Genomic DNA, 26,760 nt, shown 5'->3' on the forward strand with positions numbered 1-26,760 from the left:
AAATAACTATTTGTTCGTGCTTTTCACAATTGTTTTTTAAACAATAACAAAATAACTATTTGTTCAAGCATTTCACAATTGTTTTTTTTAAACAATAACAACAAAATAACTATTTGTTCGTGTGTTTCACAATTGTTTATTAAACAATAACAAAATAACTATTTGATCGTGCGTTTCACAATTGTTTTTTAAACAATAACAACAAAATAACTATTTGTTCATGCGTATCACAATTGTTTTTTAAACAATAACAAAAAAACGATTTGTTCATGTGTTTCACAATTGTTTTTTAAACAATAACAACAAAATAACTATTTGTTCGTGTTTTTCACAATTGTTTTTTAAACAATAACAAAATAACTATTTGTTCAAGCATTTCACAATTGTTTTTTTAAACAATAACAACAAAATAACTATTTGTTCGTGTGTTTCACAATTGTTTATTAAACAATAACAAAATAACTATTTGATCGTGCGTTTCACAATTGTTTTTTAAACAATAACAACAAAATAACTATTTGATCGTGCGTTTCACAATTGTTTTTTAAACAATAACAACAAAATAACTATTTGTTCGTGCGTTTCACAATTGTTTTTTAAACAATGACAACAGTAACAAAATAACTACTTGTTCGTGTGTTTCACAATTGTTTTTTAAACAATAACAACAAAATAACAATTTGTTCATGTGTTTCACAATTGTTTTTTAAACAATAACAAAATAACTACTTGTTCGTGTGTTTCACAATTGTTTTTTAAACAATAACAACAAAATAACTATTTGTTCATGCATTTCACAATTGTTTTTTAAACAATAACAACAAAATAACTATTTGTTCGTGCGTTTCACAATAGTTTTTTTTAAACAATTAAAAAAAAAACTTTTTCGTGCGTTTCACAATTGTTTTTTCAACAATAACAAAATAACTATTTGTTCGTGTGTTTCACACACTGAATTGGTTTCACATCTGTTCTTTAAACACCAACAACATTGTTTACTGTACTGCTGGTTGGGTTTTCCCTCAGATTTTTAAAAATCAAGTCTTTCAGTACAGTAACCCTACGTACTGTACTTTGCCCATTTGTTAGTCAATAAGTTTCTAGTTAGTGACGACAATGTCGAGTCTGGTTAATTAGACGAGGTTTTATTTTGTTGTGTAATTCGTCCTTGATTTTCCTGGATTTTGTCTGGTCCACAGAGTTTATAATACATTTACCTCACTTGCCATGCCTCCCGAGGTGCCACGCGTCATTCGTTAGTTTGACTTTGACGTTTCCTCGAGGTAAAGGTAAAAACAATTGCCTCGTATAAAATGTCACCTTCTACATACATTACCATGAAGGTGTGAAGTGTCATGTTTGAATACAAATGAAAGCGATTTTTATTGTTCCGGTATATGACTGTGTATTTTAATGTAAGGGTGTTGATGTTTATATCCCCAATGAGTCACTGATCAATGTTGTTTATTGGCCTCCGGGTCCCAAGGTTGCTCCATCATGTTTTTCAATCTGGACGGGATTTCCCCCATGCATCAGGTTCCTACATAAACGAGCCGTCCTCACTTCCTCTGTTATTGTGACGAGACGTCATCACGATCACATTGTGCACGTGAGTAATAAAATAAACACTTGTACATTTATAATGTTCGCAATATTCATCATTCATGTATTTCATAAAATAATCTCCGGTCTAAACGAACATTTAAATAAATTATAGATTTTGGGTCAACTTTGTGTCCTGTTTGGTGTTCCCATCTCAGTACATGACTCGTGATGCTGGGTTGTGTCCTGTTATGGTGTTCCCATCTGAGTACCGCACATGACTCGTGATGCTGGGTTGTGTCCTGTTTGGTGTTCCCACCTGAGTACATTACTCGTGATGCTGGGTTGTGTCCTGTTATGGTGTTCCCATCTGAGTACATTACTCGTGCTGCTGGGTTGTGTCCTGTTAATATGGTGTTCCCATCTGAGTACATGACTCGTGATGCTGGGTTGTGTCCTGTTATGGTGTTCCCATCTGAGTACATTACTCGTGATGCTGGGTTGTGTCCTGTCATGGTGTTCCCATCTGAGTACATAACTCGTGATGCTGGGTTGTGTCCTATTTGGCGTTCCCATCTGAGTACATGACTCGTGATGCTGGGTTGTGTCCTGTTATGGTGTTCCCATCTGAGTACATTAATCGTGCTGCTGGGTTGTGTCCTGTTATGGTGTTCCCATCTGAGTACATTACTCGTGCTGCTGGGTTGTGTCCTGTTTGGTGTTCCCATCTGAGTACATGACTCGTGATGCTGGGATGTGTCCTGTTTGGTGTTTCCATTTGAGCACATGACTCGTGATGCTGGGTTGTGTCCTGTTTGGTGTTCCCATCTGAGTACATGACTCGTGATGCTGGGATGTGTCCTGTTTGGTGTTCCCATCTGAGTACATGACTCGTGATGCTGGGATGTGTCCTGTTTGGCGTTCCCATCTGAGTACATGCCTCGTGATGCTGGGTTGTGTCCTGTTTGGTGTTCCCATCTCAGTACATGACTCGTGATGCTGGGATGTGTCCTGTTTGGCGTTCCCATCTGAGTACATGCCTCGTGATGCTGGGTTGTGTCCTGTTTGGTGTTCCCATCTGAGTACATAACTCGTGATGCTGGGTTGTGTCCTGTTTGGTGTTCCCATCTGAGTACATGACTCGTGATGCTGGGTTGTGTCCTGTTATGGTGTTCCCATCTGAGCACATGCCTCGTGATGCTGGTTTGTATCCTGTTTGGTGTTCCCACCTGAGTACATGACTCGTGATGCTGGGTTGTGTCCTCTTTGGTGTTCCCATCTGAGTACATGACTCGTGATGCTGGGTTGAGTACTGTTTGGTGTTCCCATATGAGTACATTACTCGTGCTGCTGGGTTGTGTCCTCTTTGGTGTTCCCATCTGAATACATGACTCGTGATGCTGGGTTGAGTACTGTTTGGTGTTCCCACCTGAGTACATGACTCGTGATGCTGGGTTGTGTCCTCTTTGGTGTTCCCATCTGAGTACATGACTCGTGATGCTGGGTTGAGTACTGTTTGGTGTTCCCATATGAGTACATGCCTTGTGATGCTGGGTTGTGTCCTGTTTGGTGTTCCCATCTCAGTACATGACTCGTGATGCTGGGTTGTGTCCTGTTATGGTGTTCCCATCTGAGCACATGCCTCGTGATGCTGGTTTGTATCCTGTTTGGTGTTCCCACCTGAGTACATGACTCGTGATGCTGGGTTGTGTCCTGTTTGGTGTTCCCATCTGAGTACATGACTCGTGATGCTGGGTTGTGTCCTGTTTGGTGTTCCCATCTGAGTACATGACTCGTGATGCTGGGTTGAGTACTGTTTGGTGTTCCCATCTGAGTACATGACTCGTGATGCTGGGTTGTGTCCTGTTTGGTGTTCCCATCTGAGTACATGACTCGTGATGCTGGGTTGTGTCCTGTTTGGTGTTCCCATCTGAGTACATGACTCGTGATGCTGGGTTGAGTACTGTTTGGCGTTCCCATATGAGTACATGCCTTGTGATGCTGGGTTGTGTCCTGTTTGGTGTTCCCCATCTGAGTATTGTTGCGAATATGGAATTTGACCTCCATATCCGCTTGTAAATATTCCCCTATCTTCTCCGATACTCCCCAACTCTCCCCTTACCCCATTCCCTAGTCCCATTGTCTGTAAACAACACCCATTAGAGCCGATCTTCCCCTTCATTCCCCCATTAAATGTCGTGCCCAGGTCCCCCGCACCACACGTAGACAATTATAGGACATCTTGCTAGTTATTCTTAATCTATGTCAGTTAAGGACTTGTTTCCATTAATTATGACTCTTCGTTGCACCAGAATGTGATGATATGGCACCAGTAGGAGTTTAGGACCTTCCCATACCTCCCCGCATCTCTTCCCATCATCTCAAGCTCCAACAACAACCACAACAACAGCGGCTTTGCGTCCTCACTCCGGCTCGGTTGGCCGCCATTGAACATGTGCTCGACGGGGTTACCCAGAAGGGGGCTCCCTGTCGGCCCCTCGTCAAGGGCGGAGCCGGTAACCCCCGCACCCAATGAGAAGCCATGGGCCGATGCCATATGGGGCGGAGCTAACGAGCGAGGGCGTGACTCCCCGCCGGATATACGCGGCCCCGCGCCGGACGTGACGTGAGATGCGCCCCGAGCTTGGAAGGAAAAGACGCCACCCTCCCGAGCGCTGAGCGACCTCCCCAGCTTGAGACCAAAGTCGCGACCCACAAGCGCTGTGATACCTTCACGCATCTCTGGACACCACCGTACGTGATCCTGCCCTGAGCACAGGTGCACCTGGAGCGATCGCTACCCGCTTTCCTGGCCATCAAACCCCGTGTGAGTGAGCCTTGTCCCGCGTTTACCTGTCGTCTGTCCGGGGATAATATAAGTGTGTTTAAGTGCCCACCTTCCTATGTTTCCCTCTTGTCCCTGTAATCTAAACCTTCCGCATTATTGTAATAACAACCTTTGAGAACCGTATCCCTGGTGTCGTGTCGTATTAATTCCAGCCGTGTGTCTTCTTTTTCCTTCATTGGTCTAGCATAGCGCGACTAGTCAACCCCGGGTGCAATCGGGGTAACTTGTACGGATACGGCGGCCATCCCGCTCGGCCCACCATACCATCAAAGTCGTATCTGTAACAATTGGTGTCGAGGAGTGGAATTCGAACCCGGGACTAAATTAGTTAGGCCCAAATTTTGGGAGGGAAAATCGAGCCGGAGCGCGTACGGCGCTCGACCGAATCGATTCGGAGCGCGTTTCCCGCGCGAAATTATAACGGCGAAATTTCAATTTGTTTTACGAAAATAAAAAATAAAAACCGAATTTTGAAAGTCGCGCTATGGCGGATCAAGACAGCTGGGGTCCGGTAAAGGAGAGTGAGGTAGGGTCGATCCAGGACCAAAATGAGGGACAGGAGGAGAGCGAAGCAGTGAGGGCGGCAGGTTCGCAAAATAGCGCCGTCACGCACGAAGAAGCGGGCGCGCAAAATGGCGCCTCGCTGGTCACCGTGCCCGCGACCGAAGTAGCGCCGCTGGGAAGATTGGAACTTTTTTTTATACAAATGACGGCCCTTATGGAAAAGAATAGTGAGCGATTGGAAAACCAAATGGGGGTAATGGGGAACCGGATGGATGCTCAGGGTGAGCGATTGGAGGGCCAAATGAGGGGTACCGGTGAGGGATTAGAAAAGAAATTTGAGGGGTTAGACAACGGGATAAAAGAAGTAAAGAATGGGTTAACGGGGGTAGAAAACAGAATGGCCGCTCAAGAGAATCAGATAGAGGGAGTGAAACATGGGTTAACGGGGGTAGAAAACAGAATGGCCGCTCAAGAGAATCAGATAGAGGGAGTGAAACATGGGTTAACGGGGGTAGAAAACAGAATGGCCGCTCAAGAGAATCAAATAGAGGGAGTGAAAAATGGGTTAGAGGGGTTAGAAAACAGTATGGAAGGCAAATTGAGGGACATGAGGGACCAAGCGGAAAGGGAAGTTAAACAAATGGAGCAGCAGATAGAGGGGGTCAGAATGGGGGTAGAAACCAAACTGGATGCTCACAGGGAGGAAATGGAGCAGATGAGGGTGGCATCTGGGCAGGAGATGCAAGTGATGGGAGAGTAGATCAGAAGAGGAGTGAGTGAGGAGGTCGGAGGAGTGCGCGAGGAGGTGAGGCACTGTGAGGAGCACATGGAGAAGGAGGTGAGAAAGGGGACTGTAAAGTTACAAGGGGGCATAGAGGACCTGACGCAGGAGGTGGAGCAGCTGACGGTGGGACAGACGGAGTTAGTGGAGCAGGTTCAAAGGAACACTGCGGTATTAGGAGGTTTAAAGGCGACACAGAAAGAACTAAAAGATGACTTGGTAGCGACGAAGAGGGAATGTCAGATGGTACGTGGGGGACTGACAACGAGGTTGGACGAGGTGATAGAGGTAATGGAGACGAAGGACCGGCAGGTGAGGACGCACATGGAAACGGTCAAGGTAGCCATGGAGGACGAGCTTGAGGAGACGTACCGGGGAATAAAAGAGGTGAGGCACAAATTAGAAGAAGTGGAAGAAGGGGTGAGCGAAATTAAGAAGCGACGGAGAGGGGATAACAAAGAGATAAAAGAGGAGATAAAAGAATTGGTCCAAAGTCTGTGTTTGGATCGTGATGTGCTCGTTAACCGGATGAGGGATTCGCAGGTGATGGAGGAGAAGCGAAGAGGAAGAGGACCCGGTGTAAGTGGTGACCAATATGGTCGTGCGTATGATGCGCCAGGTGATTTAAGAGGCTTGGGGGTCGAGATAGACCCGGGTGTTCGTGAGAGGCCGTTGGTGAAGTGTGCGACAGGTCTGGTGTGCGAAAATGGAGGTGTGCAAGAAAGTCCGACTCTGGGGTGTGTGAGGAAAAAGTGCGTGCCAAGGAGTGAGTGTGCTGGCGAGAGTGAGTCGGTCGTAGCGCGTGTGCGAGGGAGCACATGGAAGCGTGGTGTGGTGAGTGTTACAGAGGGTGTGACCGGAGAGTGTGCGCAAGAGTGTGCGCGAGAAAGGTGTGTGACGGCCAGGTGCATGAGGAAAGAGTGCGCTGTCAGAAGTAAGGAAGAGTGTCCACCTGTGGTGAGTGTTACAGAGGGTGTAACGGGAGAGTGTGCGCGAGAAAGGTGTGTGACGGACAGGTGCATGAGGAAATAGTGCGCTGTCAGAAGTAAGGAAGAGTGTCCACCTGTGGTGAGTGTTACAGAGGGTGTAACGGGAGAGTGTGCGCGAGAAAGGTGTGTGACGGACAGGTGCATGAGGAAAGAGTGCGCTGTCAGAAGTAAGGAAGAGTGTCCACCTGTGGTGAGTGTTACAGAGGGTGTAACGGGAGAGTGTGCGCGAGAAAGGTGTGTGACGGACAGGTGCATGAGGAAAGAGTGTGCTGTCAAGAGTAAGGGTGAGTGCGTTGTCACGAGTGGAGGTGAAAGTAGTGAGAGTGACATGGAGCGTGAGTTAGTTGTGACAGGTGAGCGAGGATGTACACCTGGGATGGAAGGATGCACACCTGGAATGGTAGAGCGTGAGTGGGAATGCACGCTGGAGTTGGTGGTGAGGCACGTGGTTGGGTGTGCGAATGAGAGCACACCTGTGATTGTCACAGAGGAGGTGACCGAGGAGGGGGCGCGAAGAGGTGTATTGGTGAGGTGTGCTACCAACGAGTGTGTGCCAAAGTGTTCGGTGGTCAGGTGTGTGACCAAGGCGGTGAGTGGAATGGGTGTACCTGGGTGTGTAAGGAACGGTACGAGGGGCATGGAAACGGCTGGATGTGTGAGCAAGGAACGGGCTGCGGGATGTAAGCATGCAGGTGAAGCATCGACGTTAGACGGGGTAGAGTTTAGAACGACTTATAGCCGAGTCGGGCCCTCGGTGCGTGCTGGGCCTCGCTTTGAACGGCCGCGTCCAGGCTCCACTAGGCGGAGCTGGCAGCCCGATAGAAAGGGTCGTCATGGCGACCACTTTTTGGTGAGACGTGCCGGCAGGTCGAGATCGGGGCATTGGATGGCTCCACGCCGAGGTGGTGCGTGGGATCTCGGCACGGGTAAGCCCCCGTCCCTGCACCGAGTGCCGGACGCATCCAGCCGCTGGCACAAAACAACCAGCATCCATTGCTTGGCTTTACGAAGCCAGGCTTTGGACAGGAATTGGCGCACCGAGAGGCAGTAGTGAGTCGACTGGGTGATGAGGTTAGTGTTTTGGACCCAAAATTAGAGAGAAACAAAATTTGATGATTGGCAAGGGATTGGCAGTAGTGATTGGCAGATGATGGGCAGTGATTGGCAAATTTTTAATTTGTTGAAATTTGATGTGCAAAATTGGTAGTGAGAGACCCCCGATGTGGTGGGATGGCAAATCCACCATCCCTCACAGGGGGGGCAAAGGAGCACTAGATTATGGGGTGTATGGCAGTGAAAACTAGCCCGGGTGGGTTAGGATATGGTGTGTAGGGATCTAGCGAAGATTGACATTAGGTGACGTTAAGTTTAGTTAGTGACTGATACCTGTAGTGGGGACGCAGGTAGATTAGTATGGATGATAATGACGAGGGAGCGCAATAGTTTAAAGGGACGACTGGGAAGCGCAAGTTTCAGAAGGGAGTAGTTAGCTGAGATGATGCCGTGTGTGTGAGGATGGAACAGGTGTGATTGCACAGGTGTGCAACTGGACAGGTGTGTGGAGCAGTGTATGAGTAATGAGTGTGTGGATCAGCGCGAATGCGCTTGGGGAGAGAAGGGTGCAGGTGGCACCAGGTGTGAGAGCACAGGTGTGCAGGTACAGGTGTGTGGAGAGAGTTGGAGTAAGTGGTACGGAGTGGTGTGCATGGTGCGAAGGTGTGGATGGGGGAAGAGTGGACCCCTTTCACGAATACCCGGGGCGGGTAGTGTAAGTGTTAGGTAGAGGGTATAGGTAAGTTGTGGTTGGATATTGGCATTTGTGGTGCGGTTGCAGAATGGTGTTGTGAATGGGTGCATTAGTGTTGTGGAAATGGCTGGGCGTGTAGCCTGTTAGTGTGTGTAGTTGGTTGGGCACTCCACCACTGTGAGGATGTCGGCCAGGTGAGGCCGCAGGTGGGCTCTGGGAGCCGGTAGTTGTGAGTGGGTGCCTGAGGATCCCGGGTGTGGATCGGGCAGCCCAGTGCCAGAGAGGGCACGGAGTGGGGAGAGCGCCAGAGGGCCTTCCCCAGGTAGATAGGTTAGGGTAAGGAGCAGGTAAGCTCGGAGGCAACTGCAGTGGTGGAGGGGTGCAGGTGGGTAGACCCACTGGGAGAGGTACACGTCGCAGCCCAGAAATTGTACGAGGGCACCGGGAGATGAATCGGGGGAGTGAGACCCCAAATTGAAGAGCACCACAGTTTGGCCAATGGGAATTGGTTTTTAGAACCCATAGTGTAAGAGGGCCAATGGTTTGGCCGGAGAAAGACCCCGGGTAGTGTAAAGTTGTTAAAGTCATTTAGGAAATAGTTAGGATTGAAGAACCTGTCGCACCATACGCAGCCACTTACCTGTGGTGATGATGATGACTCCACACCTGTGTTTTCTTTGTTTTGTTGCAGGAGATGAATCGCTGTGTGGATTTGTGAGACGCATCACGACGTGGATGAGACATTGGGGTGATTCCATCTCTCCCTCCCTAGGAGGGACTGATGATGAATTGGTAATGGCAAATTTTGATGTTGAGTTGAAAATGGCAAATTTTGATGAGAGTTGAAAATGGCAAATTTGATTGGTTAGGAGGGAGAGAAGACGAATTTGGTATATGGGAGGAACGGGGAAGACAGTAGGGATGTTTGTGGATTTGTAAAGTAGATGTTTATGGGTAGTGTTGTGTTTTGTTGATACAGTAAGGGGTAAGGGAGGGGCCATGTAGGTTACCTGGTGGGGGGGGCGTACGGTAGGAACGTACCTGTCTCACCTGGTTCCCATGTGCCCCCAGTGTGCATCACCTTGCATTGCGTGCACTTTTGCGCCCTTACCACCTTGCTCACTTGTCTTGTTTTTGTCTCCCACCTCCGAGGATCTGGCTTTGGGGTAGAGAGAGAGGAGAGAGAGGTGCTGGCGACGCAGTTGTGGGCCTGCACTTTCGCTGCTTGCTGCCGGGATCGATACACCATATGGACCGCAATGTTTGTGGCCACCCACGATGGACCGCAGTTCGTTTGCGGCCAAGCACCACCCGGGGATGGACCTATGGGTCAACGTGGCACCTATGCCATACAGGTGAACCACTTTTAAGTAACACCAAGTGCACCACAAGAAGAGCAAGAGACACCTGCAGGGTTAGGGGTTGTCGAATTTATTTTTATTCCAATGAACAATGGTGACTGCACCGATTGGTGGTGGGGTGGTGCTTTTGATGCGCGGGAAGGGTGCTCTGCACGTTATTAAAGGCCGTCGGCCACAGAGCACTCGTGGGTTGGTGTATCGATGTTGGCAAGCGCGCTCTCTCTATGCATAACATCTGCATGTGTTCCTCCAAAGACAGGTCCTGGATCGTAGTGTAAATATCAGCGTAGTCTTGTAAATAATGCTCCCTACCGGCTGTATGTTTAGTTTGAGAATTCTTTCCGGATTCGGTTATCCTGTGGGTGTGTTTCTGTGAGGAGAAGGGTGCAACGTCGCAGGGGGACATATTTACTCATTTGTGAATATCTGTAAAACTGTCGCACTCAGGGTAGAGTTAATAGTAGAGGGAACTACATTGCGTGCCACACTAAAGTAGGTAAAAATTTATCGGGTCGGGACGCCCCGAGGGTAGAGAAGGGTGCAATGTTGCGAATATGGAATTTGACCTCCATATCCGCTTGTAAATATTCCCCTATCTTCTCCGATACTCCCCAACTCTCCCCTTACCCCATTCCCTAGTCCCATTGTCTGTAAACAACACCCATTAGAGCCGATCTTCCCCTTCATTCCCCCATTAAATGTCGTGCCCAGGTCCCCCGCACCACACGTAGACAATTATAGGACATCTTGCTAGTTATTCTTAATCTATGTCAGTTAAGGACTTGTTTCCATTAATTATGACTCTTCGTTGCACCAGAATGTGATGATATGGCACCAGTAGGAGTTTAGGACCTTCCCATACCTCCCCGCATCTCTTCCCATCATCTCAAGCTCCAACAACAACCACAACAACAGCGGCTTTGCGTCCTCACTCCGGCTCGGTTGGCCGCCATTGAACATGTGCTCGACGGGGTTACCCAGAAGGGGGCTCCCTGTCGGCCCCTCGTCAAGGGCGGAGCCGGTAACCCCCGCACCCAATGAGAAGCCATGGGCCGATGCCATATGGGGCGGAGCTAACGAGCGAGGGCGTGACTCCCCGCCGGATATACGCGGCCCCGCGCCGGACGTGACGTGAGATGCGCCCCGAGCTTGGAAGGAAAAGACGCCACCCTCCCGAGCGCTGAGCGACCTCCCCAGCTTGAGACCAAAGTCGCGACCCACAAGCGCTGTGATACCTTCACGCATCTCTGGACACCACCGTACGTGATCCTGCCCTGAGCACAGGTGCACCTGGAGCGATCGCTACCCGCTTTCCTGGCCATCAAACCCCGTGTGAGTGAGCCTTGTCCCGCGTTTACCTGTCGTCTGTCCGGGGATAATATAAGTGTGTTTAAGTGCCCACCTTCCTATGTTTCCCTCTTGTCCCTGTAATCTAAACCTTCCGCATTATTGTAATAACAACCTTTGAGAACCGTATCCCTGGTGTCGTGTCGTATTAATTCCAGCCGTGTGTCTTCTTTTTCCTTCATTGGTCTAGCATAGCGCGACTAGTCAACCCCGGGTGCAATCGGGGTAACTTGTACGGATACGGCGGCCATCCCGCTCGGCCCACCATACCATCAAAGTCGTATCTGTAACAGTATGTATGTGGCTCTCGATGCTGGGTTGAGTACTGTTTGGTGTTCCCATATGAGTACATGCCTTGTGATGCTGGGTTGTGTCCTGTTTGGTGTTCCCCATCTGAGTACATGCCTCGTGATCCTGGGATGTGTCCTGTTTGGTGTTCCCATCTGAGTACATGCCTCGTGATCCTGGGATGTGTCCTGTTTGGTGTTCCCATATGAGTACATGCCTCGTGATGCTGGGTTGTGTCCTGTTTGGTGTTCCCCATCTGAGTACATGCCTCGTGATGCTGGGGTGTGTCCTGTTTGGTGTTCCCATCTGAGTACATGACTCGTGATGCTGGGTTGAGTACTGTTTGGCGTTCCCATATGAGTACATGCCTTGTGATGCTGGGTTGTGTCCTGTTTGGCGTTCCCATATGAGTACATGCCTTGTGATGCTGGGTTGTGTCCTGTTTGGTGTTCCCCATCTGAGTATGTATGTGGCTCTCGATGCTGGGTTGAGTACTGTTTGGTGTTCCCATATGAGTACATGCCTTGTGATGCTGGGATGTGTCCTGTTTGGTGTTCCCATCTGAGTACATGCCTCGTGATGCTGGGGTGTGTCCTGTTTGGTGTTCCCATTTGAGTACATGCCTCGTGATGCTGGGTTGTGTCCTGTTTGGTGTTCCCATATGAGTACATGCCTCGTGATGCTGGGGTGTGTCCTGTTTGGTGTTCCCATATGAGTACATGCCTTGTGATGCTGGGATGTGTCCTGTTTGGTGTTCCCATCTGAGTACATGCCTCGTGATGCTGGGGTGTGTCCTGTTTGGTGTTCCCATATGAGTACATGCCTCGTGATGCTGGGTTGTGTCCTGTTTGGTGTTCCCATATGAGTACATGCCTCGTGATGCTGGGTTGTGTCCTGTTTGGTGTTCCCCATCTGAGTATGTATGTGGCTCTCGGTGCTGGGATTCCAGGCTCAAATTCCATGAACTGTGTACTCTGGGTTTGTCCATAATTGTCTACTAATGTCCAAGTATACTTGCTCGCAATGTCCTTATTAGCCTGTCCAGAGGTGTGTGTGTGTGTGTGTGTGTGTGTGTGTGTGTGTGTGTGTGTGTGTGTGTGTGTGTGTGTGTGTGTGTGTGTGTGTGTGTGTGTGTGTGTGTGTGTGTGTGTGTGTGTGTGTGTGTGTGCGTTCGTATTATATAAAAGTGTGTGCACGTATATGTGTGCAAGTTGCTTTTGTTGACTGGTATTGTTGACAATTAACATTGTATTTTGTTATATTGATGCTGCACTATTAATTTGTGATTGGAATGATGCTGTTTGGAATAAAAATACATGGAGATTTAGTTTAAAGGAAATGACGAGAGTTTCTACCCGTGACATTCACGGATTCCTCATTTGCAGTTTCACCATTGACTGGGTAAAGAAACATTCAGACTGGGTACATTTTTTGTCCAAGTCCTTCTAAAACCGCCTGTCAATGCCTGATGTTTGACTGAAGGTGACACAGGAGTGTGGAATTTATTGGTTCATGTTCTAGCATTCTCGTTTCCACATCGTTTGTTTGATTCTGGCTTCCCACCCGTAAGTAGCCCAGGTACCTCACAAAACATATCCATAAATATATATATATATATCTATATATACATATATATATATATATATATATATACTAGCAGAAGTACCCGGCATTGCCGGGCGGGGGAGGGGAGGGGAGGGGAACGGGGGGAGGGGGAGGGGAACGGGGGGGGGGGGGGGGGGGGAGCGAGCCCCTTGGCAAAGCGAGCGATTTTTTTTTTCATAGCGTCATAGTGTTCATAGCATCATAGCGTCATCACGTGATCGCTCTGAGCGAATCAGCGCCCACCTGCTCTGATTCCGTTGATTCCGTGCGCTGAAATGCGCTGAGGTAAATATGAATAAAAAATATGCATCGTCAAATATTTTGAGTTCGGCCATGTTCGTCCCACGCTCAATGGCCATGTCTATGTCAAATATCAAGCACGTAAGCCTCTCCGTTTAGGAGTCTATCGGTAACATTACACACACACACACACACACACACACACACACACACACACACACACACACACACACACACACACACTGTGTTTTATATATATAGATATATATATTTATATATATATATTGGATAACCAGTCGAAGGATAACCAGTCTAACCAGTCGTTATATATATATATATATATATATATATATACAGTGAAACCTTGACTTATGAGTTTAATTCGTTCTGTGACCGAGCTCGTAACTCAATTTGCTCGTTTCTCAAATTAAATTTCCCCATTAAAATGAATTGAAATGCTATTAATCCGTTCCAGCCCCCCAAAAACCACACCAATTTTTTTTGAAATACAGTATATATATATAAATATCTCGCGCTTTATATTTCACCTGTATGCAGCATACAAGTTGGCAGGATGGCCTGGACTGGAGGTACGCACACTTGACTCTAAACTGTCCAGCCTGGGTTTGAATCCCGACCCAGCTATAACCTGTCATGGGTGAATCACAGGCAGGGTGATTCATCAATGTGTGTACCGCTAAACTGGGCGCCCCGTTTGCGTCCCATTAGTTGTTGGATGTTAAGGATCTCACCGTGTCTTCCACAAAGAGAAGGCGAGCTATCGCCGGCACTCTCAACAAGTTGTGGCCTGGCATGCTCTTCTCCTCTGCCGTTATATACATCCTCCGCAGCATCTTTTTCCAGAAGAGCCCTGTCTCGTCACAGTTGAAGATTTGCTGGGGGATGTATCGTTCGGCTTCTATCAGTTCGGCAAAAGTTATAATAAAATCTTCAGCTGCCTTCACATCCGAGCTTGCTGCCTCACCATGCCTGACGACGGAGTGAATGCCGGTCCTCTTCTTAAAATTATCAAACCATCCCCGACTGGCTTTGAATGACTCTTCCGATGCCTCGTCCGTTGATGTTCCCGCCGTCTGCTGCACCAAATCCCCGTAAATGTCTCGTGCCTTCTCACAGATGATGCTCTCGGTCACGGTATCTCCTGCGAGCTGCTTCTCCGTCAACCACACAAACAACAACTTCTCCATCTCTTCATGGACAGAGGTCCGGAGCTTTGAAATAATCTTAACGCCCTTGGCTGGCGTTATAGCCTTTATCGACTCCTTCTGCTTCAAAATCGTACATATCGTAGAAGTACTACGATCGTACTGCCTCGCCAAGTCGACAACACGCACACCTCGCTCATGTTTTTCGACGATTACGTGTTTTATATCCAAGCTCGCTCGCAACTCAGATCTCGGCTCGCATCACAAAGCAAAAAATCGACCGAGCGACGGCTCGTATCTCGGAAAACTCGTAAGTTGGTGCACTCGTAAGTCAAGGTTTCACTGTGTGTATATATATATACAACAACAACAACATGCATTTTAAAGGCCATTTTCCCTGCATGAGCGGGGGTTAGCCCTGCAGTCCCTATGACAATCTTCTCCATTTTGCCCTATTTTCTGCATCTCTCCTTGTTAACCCCCTTGCCCGGATTTCTTCTTCCACCATCTTTAGCCAAGTCTTTCTCGGTCTTCCCCGTCCTCTACTTCCTTCTACATTCATTTCCATCACTCTTCACAACCAGTCACTTTCATCCTTCCTCAACACATGACCAAACCATCTCAACCTGTTCATCTTCACAGCATCATTCACAGGATCTATTCCCATCATCTTTCGCAATTCATCATTTGTCTTCCTCTCTCTCAACGATACTCCGCACATCCATCGAACCATTTGCATTTCCACCCGTTCCAACCTTCATTGCTGCTCTACGTTCATTACCCATGTCTCGCTCCCATAAATCATAACACTTCTCACACATGCAGCATACACCTTTCCCTTCAGCTTCAACGACACTCCCCTCCTCGTCAGCACGCCACTCAGTTCCCGAAACTTCTTCCATGCACATCTCACTCTAGCAACCGTTGCCGAGTCTGATCCACCTTTTCCATTCAGCATGTCTCCGAGGTAGCAAAATGTTTTCACACCTTCCAGCTTCATGCCGTCTCCAAGATCCAACTCAACATTTCCTCCATCTGCAGCTCCCTCTGTGCACACCTTACATTTGAATGAAGCTGCCACACTGGTTAATGACCCTCTCAGACCACTACATTTTTGATGAACCCACTCAGCGCACATTGTACATTGAATGGAGTTCATTCCGACACCCTTCCTACACACAGCACAGGGCCACTTCCCAGTTCTTTCCACCTCACCACATGCTTTACCACTTGCCATCACCTTCGTCTTTCCGATATTCACCTTCAGACCTTTTGTCTCCATACATTCCTTCCACTTGTTCATCTTTTCCTTCAGTCCATCCATACTTTCCGCAATCAACACCAGATCATCTGCATACAACAACTCCCACGGTAAACCCTCCTTTACGTTCTGAGCCAGCACCTCCATCACAGCTACAAATAGTAGTGGACTTAGTACCGACCCCTGATGCACTCCCACCTTCACCTCAAACTCACCACTGTTCCCGTCCTTCGTCCTTACAGCTGTGCGCGCTCTTTTGTACATTGCCATCACGACTCTGATCAACCATTCCTCCACTCCTAACTTCCTCAATGCCCATGTCAATACTTTGCGTGGAACCCTATCGAATGCTTTCTCCAGATCAACAAACCCAAGAAACAACTTCTTCCTCTTCTCAATGTACTTTCCTGCAACTGCCTCACAATGAAAAGCACGTCTGTCGTCCTGGCATAAATCCAAACTGGATTTCGTCGATCTTCACTTTCTTCCTTATCCTCCTCTCCAACACCCTTTCTGATACCTTCATTCCATGCTCCAATAACGTTATCGCTCGGTACGAGCCACACTCCAGAGGGTCACCTTTCCCCTTGGATAGAGGGACGAGGGTACTCGGTTCCCAATCCACTGGAATGCGGCCTTCTTTCACCACCAGATTACAGATCTCTGTCATTCTCTTCACACCCCAACTTCCTTCATCATATCTCCCATAACTCCCGTCGGCCCTCCCGCTTTTCTACTCGTCATTGCTTTTATCGCTTCCTCAACTTCCTTCTCAGTTATCTTCTCTGCCGGTCCTAAAACTGGGTTACTCTCTATGTTGCCATCCCATTCATTCTTTGTATTCAACAGCATTTCCATATATCTTTTCCATCTTCCTTTAATTCCATCTGGGTCCACAACAATTTGTCCCACTTCATGTTAAGCAACTCACCCCCATCACATCACACCTCTCTTTCGCTATCTGCTTTGCAATCCTGAATACCGCTCTCTGTCCCTCTTCCGAATCCAAGCGTTCTCCGAACATTTTCCTACATGCGTCCTGCGCCTTTGCTACCCCTTTCTTTGCAGCCTTCTTGGCTGCCTTATAACTTTCATGCTCTGCTGTTTCTGCTCCCGTACCCTTCGCCTTCTGCCACTCCTTGAACTTCTTCCTCTTCTCGTCAATCTTCTTTCCAACTTCATCATCCCACCACCATGTTTCCGAGTGCCTCGGTGGTCCTTTTGTCCATCCACATACCTCACCAACGGCTCCCAACAGACTAGCTTTCATTAACATCCAACCACTATCAAGCTCAACCACATCATCCTCTACCCTACCCAGCCTCTCTTTTAATGCCTCCCTTACTGTCACCTCTTTCAACCTCCACACCTTCATTCTCGGTTGGTACTTCACCCGCCGAGCTCTCCTCGCACCTTTCACCCTTATGTCGCAGACAACCAAGTGGTGCTGTGAAACAGCCTCCTCCCCCGGGATCACCTTTGTCCTGGAGGTGCCCCCTATCTCGCCTACGCACCATCAGGTAGTCAACGGTTGTCGTCGACCCACCTGACGTGTATGTAACAAGCTTATTATCCTCTTTCTGGAACTGAGTATTACAAATCAACAAATCAGCTCCATCAGCAAACTCCAAAATCCTTTCACCTTCTCCATTTCTCACACCATATCCGTAACCCCCATGAACTCCCTCAAAACCATCCATACTCCTTCCCACATGTCCATTTAGGTCTCCTCCTACCACAACAACTTCCTCATCTTTCACGTTTTCCTTCAGCTTCTCTATCGCACACCAGAACTTGTCCTTCTCTTCATTGTTCCAACCAACCTGTGGAGCATATCCCGAGATGATGTTCACCAAGAGCTTTTCAATCGTCATTTTCACCATCATCAACCTATCACTCACTCTAGTCACACTCACCACACTGTCTACAAACTCCTCAGAAAACAGGACACCAACACCATTCATGCCCTCCGGGCACCCTTGCCACACAAACTTGTATTTCTGTCCCTTCCTACCCTTCACCATTCTCACACCACTTCCCTTCCATCTCGTCTCTTGCACACAACATATGTCCACTCTTCTTCTGATCAATACTTCCACCACTTCTCCTGATCTCCCTGTCATTGTCCCTACATTCCATGTCCCAATCCTCAGAAACCGATCTCCACTTCGGGCTGTACTCTGCCCATATGTAGTTGTAATTGTCATGGTTCTCTTTTTGAGGCAATGTTTTTATGGTCGGATGCCTTTCCTGACGCCAACCCTCTTAGTCGTCTCTTACGACACGCAGGGATACGGTGTACCTATTCTAATCCAGGGTACACACTGGGAAACGTTTAAAACATGGAAATTCTGGGTGCGGGGGGGGGGGGGGGGGTGGTGGGCGGCGTCAGCATCACGGCTGCGGTTTAAACATGTTTAAATAATATTTAAACAAAACCATGAAAAATAATCTGGGGAAAGTCTCTAAGTGAGGACGTGGATTTGAGAAAGAAGGAGCAGAGGCGGAAGAAAAAACGAGACATAGGGGCGGGGCACAAGTCAAGACGAGGAGGAGAGCGAACAAGCACGTGTCCGGGCGGAGAGAACGAATTAATAAAGAATTATTTTTTTGTTGTTGTTTATTTGTTTGTTTTGTTTTTAAAAACGTTGGACAAAGGGTAAGATGTTCGTGAGAGGTAGGGGGGGGGGGAGAAAAGAAAATCAAAGAAACAAGCAAATACTATGAAGGAAAGAACTTATATTCACAAAATACTGATGGGGGGGGGGGGGGGGGGCGAAGGAGCCTGGAAAGACCAGGCTGCGCATGAGGTGCGAACAAAAAACGACTAATTACACACAAATTTGCAATAATTACAAAACCAAAACTAAATAGAAACACACAATAACACATACACAATAAAATAACCAGTGGAAATTTGACAAAGACACGAATGGGAAAATACTCAAACTTTGATGTCGTGGAGAGATCAAAGCCCGAATATCGAATATATTGAAGATCGAAGCAATATATTGTTGCGGATATGAGAACTGTGTATTTTTTTTATTGTGTGAATTGTTATTATTGTTTATTCTGCGCCCCCCTGCCTCCGGAGCTGTGTAAAGGTGAAAGGGCATCCCATAATTAGTCCACAAGCATACACGTCAGCCAAATAATAGAATACCCCTGTTTGATAGTTATCTCTTATTCTGTGTTTTAGGGTAAGGCTGTGTCTCCCATTAATTGAAGTACTCCATTGCACCAGTGAAAGAGAATAGATCCCCTTTCATTCCCATCCCCAAAATCTCCATTTCCTTTTACATCCCCTCTCGTGATTGCCAAGCCTCGATTGCCAATATTACATCCCCTCCAAAACCACCATTGAACATGTGCTCGAATCGGGGAAGAAAGGCGTGCCCGCCCGTCGTCATCAAGGGCGGAGCCAGAGGGTCGCGCGACCAACCAGGGCCGAGGTGAGCACCCCGATGGGCGTGTCCTGAAGGCCGGCGGCTTAATCGCCGGAGGCGTTATAAAGGCGTGCACGCAAGAAGCAAGTGAGTTGGTCGGAGTTGGTCGTCAGTGGAGGGTCAGTGGTTGCGTTGGTTGCGGTAAGAAGTCGGTGGTGAGAAGTGGTGGCGTCGAGTGGTCAGTGGTTGCGTTGGTTGCGTTGAGTTGTCGGTGGTGAGGAGACACCAGGGCCAAGAGAGAGAAGGTTCAAGGTCAATTACCAGCAGTTGCGCCAGAGACGGCAGACGCGCCCTGAGGTGAGCCAGAGAAGCAGCTTTGGCTCCACAAGCAGCATTGACTCCACCAGGCAGCTTCAACCCGTTACCCCGCGGGGACCAGATAGCGGTGGCATCGGTGGCCGTCGAGGTCCAGCCGACGTCCCGTGCGGGATCAAGCCCGAACCATCTGCCCCAGCTGAACCTTCCCATTCCTCCTTCCAGCATTCATTCCTTTCCTCCACCCTTCTTGTATACGTGAGTTTGTTCTGTGTGTCTTGTCCCTGGGTATTTAATTAAGTCTGGATAAGCTAGTATTTGCACTGTGTCACCTGCGTCTTATGTGTTGTAAATAAACGTGACTGCTTTCTTTTTGCTTGTGTGTACAATAAATCCAATTACTCTTCTGTCCGTCTTCTCGTTTTATTCCTTTTCCTCTTTTCCTCCTCTTTCGGTCGCTTTAGAGGTTTCCCGATTGAATATCTGTGGTGCGATCTGGTCAACGTCGGGTGGAATCGGGCCAATTGGGGATCCTGTAACGGTCGCGGTTGGACCATCCGCTCGGCTCATCATAACATCTAAACCGCGATCTGTAACAATTGGTGTCTGGGAGTGGGATTCGAGGCCCGAACCAAATTTTTAAAACGTGTAGGAAAAATTTTTTGGTCAAAATTACGAGCTGCCGAAATTTTGTTTTATAAAACCCGAATTTTGGAGATCGCGCCATGGACAATCAAGGCGATCGGATGTCGGTGGGGAAGATAGACGGGTTAGGGGTAACCCAGGACTTAGGGGAAGAAAGGGAGGAGGAGAGTAAAGAAGATGTGGTTGAGGGGGTATCAGACGCACAAAATGGCGTCCTCGCGCACGTGGTTGTAGCGGCACCAAATTTTGCCGCGCCCGTGACCAAAGCAGCACCAAATTGCGCTGCGCACGTGGTCGCGGCAGCCGAGCCGGAGATACCAGGGTACATGCGATTTTTTATGGACCAATTGATGGCAAAAATGGATGCTCATAGTGAGCGAATGAGGGATGAAATGAGGGCTGACAGTGAGCGGTTGGGAAACCAAATTGAAGCAACAAAGAACGGAATGAGGGCCGATAGAGAGGCAAGGGAGCAGAGGGACAGAGACCGCAAGTTGGGCGAAAGGGTCCCAGGGGTGCACGACGAGGTAACGCGGGTCGAGAAGCGCTGGTTGAGCGAAGCGGAGGAAAGCACGGGTACAATGACGGGGGTAGAAATCGCGACACGGGGTTTGGAAAAGCCGGCGACCGATGAGGTAGAGGGTGTTTTATTAAAGCCAGCGGTCGTCGAGGTGAGTAAAGAAAAAGCAGTGCTGGGAATTAAAATTGAAGAGATGACGGAGGTAGCCCGGGAATTGCAGGGAGAAATGGAAAATGTACAAAGTCCCTGCTCAAATCATGATGATGTACTCGCTAATCCAAATGGAAGTTTGCAGGTTTTGGTGCATGGAGGAAGAAGAACCCCGAAGGTGAGACGTGCTGTGTATTGTGCGGGGAGATTTTGTAAGAGGATGTTTGGTGACAAAAGAATTTTCACGCGCTTGGGATCGAGGAGGCATCCGGGCGTTGGTGAAGGGTCCCGTGTGAGTGGAAATGGCACGCGTGGGAGGAAAAAGTGTGCGTCGGCGAGTGGGTGTGTTATAAAGTGTGGGAGTGAAACCGAGTGCGAGCGAGAATGCACGTCGGGGTGTACGGAGTGTACGTGCGAGGGTGAGAGTGACCCGGAGAGGGAGTTGGTGGTGGAGCGGGTGCGAGAATGCACGCTTGGAATGGTAGAGGGTGTGCGAGGAAGCACACCTGAGTTAGTGGTAGCGCGGGTGTGGGAGAGCCCATGTGAGCGCGTTAGTGGGTGGATGCAAGAGTGCACGCCCATGGTGAGTGTTACGGAGGAGAGGTGTGGACCGAGGTGTGCGCGAGAGGTGTGGTGTGTAACAGGGAGAGCGTTGGTGGAATGTGCGGACGGCGTTGGAACGCCGGGTTTTGTGAGGGTGAAAGGGGTAGCGTATGCGTGTGAGCATGCCAGTGAAGCATCGACGGTAACCGGGTTAGCGGTTAGGGCGACGGATAGCCGATGCGAGCACTCGGGGCGCGGTGTGCTTTGTTGGGTGCGAGGCCCGGCGCGGATCGATGCTGCGGCGCTTCTCTTCGAAGCGTCGTTGCCGATTCGGGCTTGGCCCCGCCCCGCACGGTCGAGTCCGGGCCTTGTCGGGCCAGGCGACCGGTCCGGTTCAAGGGCGAGTGGGAGGGAGCGGAACGGTGCCCCCTCGTGGGGACGGGGTGCCGACCGGGGGAGATTGAGCCATCGGGCCCGGGACCACAAGGTGCCGTGCCGAGATGGTGCGTGGAACCTCGGCCCAACCAAACCACCTCCCTTGAACCGAAAGCCGGACGGATTCAACCTGCAGGCAACCAAACCACCCGAATTCATTGCTCGGCTTTACGAACCGAGTTTAATGATGTCACGACGCACCGAGGCTAGGATATAGTGGACTGTGATGATGGTGATAGTGATAGTGATAGTGATTTGATACGAAATTTATAATAGTGGGTAGAATTGGCAGTAAATGGAAAATTTTTGAATTGGTTGGAATTTGGACGAGCAAAATTGATAGGACCTCCCCGATGTGGTGGGATGGGCAATCCACCATCCCTCACGGCGAGTGGGGCAAATGCGCTGTAGGTTTATGGGGTGTATGGCAGTGAAAACTAGCCCGGGTGGGTTAGGATATTGTGTGTAGGGATCTAGCGAAGATGACATTAGGTGACGTTAAGGTTAGTTAGTGACAAGGATACCTGTAGTGGGGACGCAGGTAGATTAGTGTGGATGATAATGACGTGCGAGCGCAATAGTTTAAAGGGGCGACTGGGAAGCGCAAGTTTCAGAGGGGAGTAGTTAGAAGAGATGATGCCGTGTGTGTGAGGATTGAACAGGTGTGATTGCACAGGTGTGCAACTGAACAGGTGTGTGGAGCAGTGTATGAGGGAGTAGTGGTGATTGCGTGTTGTGTTGACCAAATGGTCCAGGAAGAGGAGGAGGGTGCAGGTGGCACCAGGTGTGAGTGCACAGGTGTGCACCAACAGGTGTGTGGAATACATGAAGTGTGGAATATATGGGGTATTGGAATGGATGGTCGTGGAGTGAGTATGGTGGAAATTGTGGAGTGGAGTGGATGGTGCGAAGGTGTGAATGGGGGAAGAGTGGACCCCCATCACGGATACCCGGGGCGGGTAGTGTAAGTGTTAGGTAGAGGGTACAGGTAAATTGTGGTTGGATATTGGCATCTGTGGTGCGGGTGAAAGAATGGTCTTTGGATGGGTGCATTAGTGTTGTGGAAATGGCTGGGCGTGTAGCCTGTTAGTGTGTGTAGTTGGTTTGGGCACTCCACCACTGTGAGGATGTCGGCCAGGTGAGGCCGCAGGTGGGCTCTGGGAGCCGGTAGTTGTGGATGGGGCCCGAGGATCCGGAGGACGGACCCGGGTAGCCCAGTGCCAGAGGGCACCGAGTGGGGTGACAGAGCCAGGAGGGGCTGTACCCAGTTAGTTAGGTTAGGGTGAGGAGCTAGGTAAGCTCGGGTGGCAACTGCAGTGGTGGAGGTGTGCAGGTGGGTAGACCTGCTGGGAGAGCTACACGTCACAGCCCAGAAATTGTGCGAGGGCACCGGGAGATGAATCGGGGGAGTGAGACCCCAAATTGAGAAGCACCACAGTTTGGTCAATGGGAATTGGTTTTTAGAACCCATAGTGTAAGTGGCCAATGGATTGGCAGGGAAAGACCCCGGGTAGTGTAAAGTGTGTTAAAGTCATTTAGAGGATAGTTAGGAAGAAGGATCTCCTCGCACCATCTGCATCCGCTCACCTGAGGTGACAGGAACTCCACACCATGCCATGTTTTGATTATTATTTTACTGTGCAAATGTTTGGATTGTGAGACGCATCATGACGTGGGTGTGACATTGTGCTTTGATGTTCCATCTCTTCCTCCTTATGAGGATTGATGACGAATTGGGTGATGGCAAATTTTGGATAGAGGGATTGTGGTGACGAATTTGGTATAGAGGAAATATGGGGAGACATGACAGTAGCGACGGATTAGTAATGTGTAGATTTTTGTACATATGGGGTAAGGGCAAGGGTAGTGTAGGTGACAGGGGGGTGACGTACGGTAGGGACGAGCTTTCTCACTTCGCCCTCCGTACGCATTTCGCCTTGCATTGCCTTATTGATGTGTACCCTTGTGACCTTACCCCTCGCTCAATTGTCTCTTTTGTCTCCCACATGACCTGTGCGCCATTGGGCGCCGAGGGGAGCGTGCGTGGGTCGGCCATTGTGCGCCCAAAATTCCCAGAACCAGCTGTCTGCATCGATGCACCACATTATGGACCACATGCCTGTGGCCGAGCACCACTTATGGACCCCATGGGTTGGGGCATGGCCCCTCTGCTGGAACCGGCCATGAGGGCCCGAAATCTTGCTGGCGGACCTTGGCCACAGGGCACCGATGCCCCACAGGTGAACCACACGTAGTCGGCCCTGTGGGCCATAAATAAAGAAAATAAAAAGGACACATTGGGCACACTTTATTGCAAATAGGCCGCCAGTAAGAAAATGAAAGAATGACAACATCTGGAAGACCAAATAATAATAACCAGCAGAGGGAGCCGAAGAGCAAGAGATCACCTGCAGGGTTAGGGGTTGTTGATTTTATTTTTATTGAACATGCATTGAACACTGATGAACTATGGTGACTGCACCGATTGGTGCTTGAGGGTGCTTGTATTGGTGCGTTTTTGGGTGCTTTCATGGTGCATTGATGCAGAGCAGACTGTCTCCCCCCCAGAAAGAACGATCGCAGGTCCTGGGTTAGTTTTGTAAATAAAAATAGCGTCATCTATCTATAATTCCAGTAATCTCTGTATGTCTGTGTGTATGTCTGTGTGTCTGTGACCGCTGTTTCTCGACAACCACGGGTCCGATATACTTGAAACTTGCCAGGTATATTGCTGGGGACCCGAGGATGTGCCTTTTCAAGGTTTCATATTAATCGGAGAAGTAGTTACCGAGCTATGGCGATTTAGCCGTTCGCTTTGGCTTTGCGAATGGACCAAACCATTTCATGTAAATAGAGGGGGGGGGGGGGGTTCTGTGGTCGTTGCGAATGGACCAAACCATTCATGTAAATAGAGGGGGGGGGGTTCTGTGGTCGTTACTGCCAAGTGGTTTCAAAGTTTTTTTTTGTTGTTGTTTGCACGCATGTTTTTTTGCACCCACGTACGGGCACGCCCTAGGATGTTTACACACACACACCCCTACACAAATTTTTTTTTTTTTTTTTTTGGCAAGGAACGGGCACCCACGTACGGGCACGTCCTAGTTGTAAATAATGCTCCCCACCGTCAGTGTATAGTTTGAAGACCATTCCGCCATTCGGTTAACTGTGGGCGTAAGTCTGTTAGGCAGGGTGCAATGGAGCAGCGGGACACATTTATTTATGTTTTAAAACTGTCGCACTCAGGGTCAGGTTAAAAGTAGAGGGAACTACACCTACGTGTCACACTAAATAAAAGTTGTAGGCCCGGGACGTGCCTAAGAGGAGGAGGGTGCAGTGTTGCGGATATGAGAACTGTGTATTTTTTTTATTGTGTGAATTGTTATTATTGTTTATTCTGCGCCCCCCTGCCTCCGGAGCTGTGTAAAGGTGAAAGGGCATCCCATAATTAGTCCACAAGCATACACGTCAGCCAAATAATAGAATACCCCTGTTTGATAGTTATCTCTTATTCTGTGTTTTAGGGTAAGGCTGTGTCTCCCATTAATTGAAGTACTCCATTGCACCAGTGAAAGAGAATAGATCCCCTTTCATTCCCATCCCCAAAATCTCCATTTCCTTTTACATCCCCTCTCGTGATTGCCAAGCCTCGATTGCCAATATTACATCCCCTCCAAAACCACCATTGAACATGTGCTCGAATCGGGGAAGAAAGGCGTGCCCGCCCGTCGTCATCAAGGGCGGAGCCAGAGGGTCGCGCGACCAACCAGGGCCGAGGTGAGCACCCCGATGGGCGTGTCCTGAAGGTCGGCGGCTTAATCACCGGAGGCGTTATAAAGGCGCGCACGCAAGAAGCAAGTGAGTTGGTCGGAGTTGGTCGTCAGTGGAGGGTCAGTGGTTGCGTTGGTTGCGGTAAGAAGTCGGTGGTGAGAAGTGGTGGCGTCGAGTGGTCAGTGGTTGCGCTGGTTGCGTTGAGTTGTCGGTGGTGAGGAGACACCAGGGCCAAGAGAGAGAAGGTTCAAGGTCAATTACCAGCAGTTGCGCCAGAGACGGCAGACGCGCCCTGAGGTGAGCCAGAGAAGCAGCTTTGGCTCCACAAGCAGCTGACTCCACCAGGCAGCTTCAACCCGTTACCCCGCGGGGACCAGATAGCGGTGGCATCGGTGGCCGTCGAGGTCCAGCCGACGTCCCGTGCGGGATCAAGCCCGAACCATCTGCCCCAGCTGAACTTTCCCATTCCTCCTTCCAGCATTCATTCCTTTCCTCCACCCTTCTTGTGTACGTGAGTTTGTTCTGTGTGTCTTGTCCCTGGGTATTTAATTAAGTCTGGATAAGCTAGTATTTGCACTGTGTCACCTGCGTCTTATGTGTTGTAAATAAACGTGACTGCTTTCTTTTTGCTTGTGTGTACAATAAATCCAATTACTCTTCTGTCCGTCTTCTCGTTTTATTCCTTTTCCTCTTTTCCTCCTCTTTCGGTCGCTTTAGAGGTTTCCCGATTGAATATCTGTGGTGCGATCTGGTCAACGTCGGGTGGAATCGGGCCAATTGGGGATCCTGTAACGGTCGTGGTTGGACCATCCGCTCGGCCCATCATAACATCTAAACCGCGATCTGTAACAATATATATATATATTGTATGCGTTCTCGAAGGACACGATGGCGAAATGATGTAAGGTGGGCCTAGCTCCCCCAGCTCTGTCTGTGCTCTGTCCCCCTAACATTTCTGCGGGACGCACAAGATCTGCCAGAAACCCTCTTCTCGTGAAACCGCCAAAATCAAGACTCTCTGCTCACCTTCACTCTTTCATTCCTCTTTACTCCCACCCCTGGGAGAAACTCCCTCTCCTCAATCCCACTCCTCCCGCCAGGTCTTTAAAACAGCTGTTCACCACCATCCCCCATCCAAAACCTTGATCTTTTCTACCCCTGTTAATATACCTCAAATCCACCTTTTTCAAATTCCGTTTTCTTTCTTGAAAGTCTAGTCCTAGTCGTGTCCATGTTGTTTATCCCGTGTACCCCACCCCAGCCCTCTCTCTCTTCCATGTCCCTGTTCTTCACTGTTGTTTTGCTTCCCTCTCTCTCCC

General features: G+C 49.0%; 1 protein-coding gene across 2 annotated transcripts in view; it reads left to right on the forward strand.

Moving 5' to 3' along the window:
- The first annotated feature begins 997 nt into the window (after positions 1-997).
- LOC137436371 (legumain) overlaps positions 998-26,760 on the forward strand; it is a 111,290-nt gene continuing 85,527 nt past the window's right edge. Inside the window, exons 1-2 of one of the 2 annotated variants that reach the window (XM_078786364.1) lie at positions 998-1,289; positions 1,487-1,609. The gene's annotated coding sequence lies outside the window, so the exon portion shown is untranslated. The remainder of the gene's footprint in view (positions 1,290-1,486; positions 1,610-26,760) is intronic. The other variant, XM_068130087.2, reaches the window with a different exon arrangement.

Source organism: Myxine glutinosa, chromosome 11 (assembly GCF_964187855.1).
Source record: "Myxine glutinosa chromosome 11, kmMyxGlut1.1, whole genome shotgun sequence".
Classification (NCBI taxonomy): Eukaryota; Metazoa; Chordata; class Myxini; order Myxiniformes; family Myxinidae; genus Myxine; species Myxine glutinosa.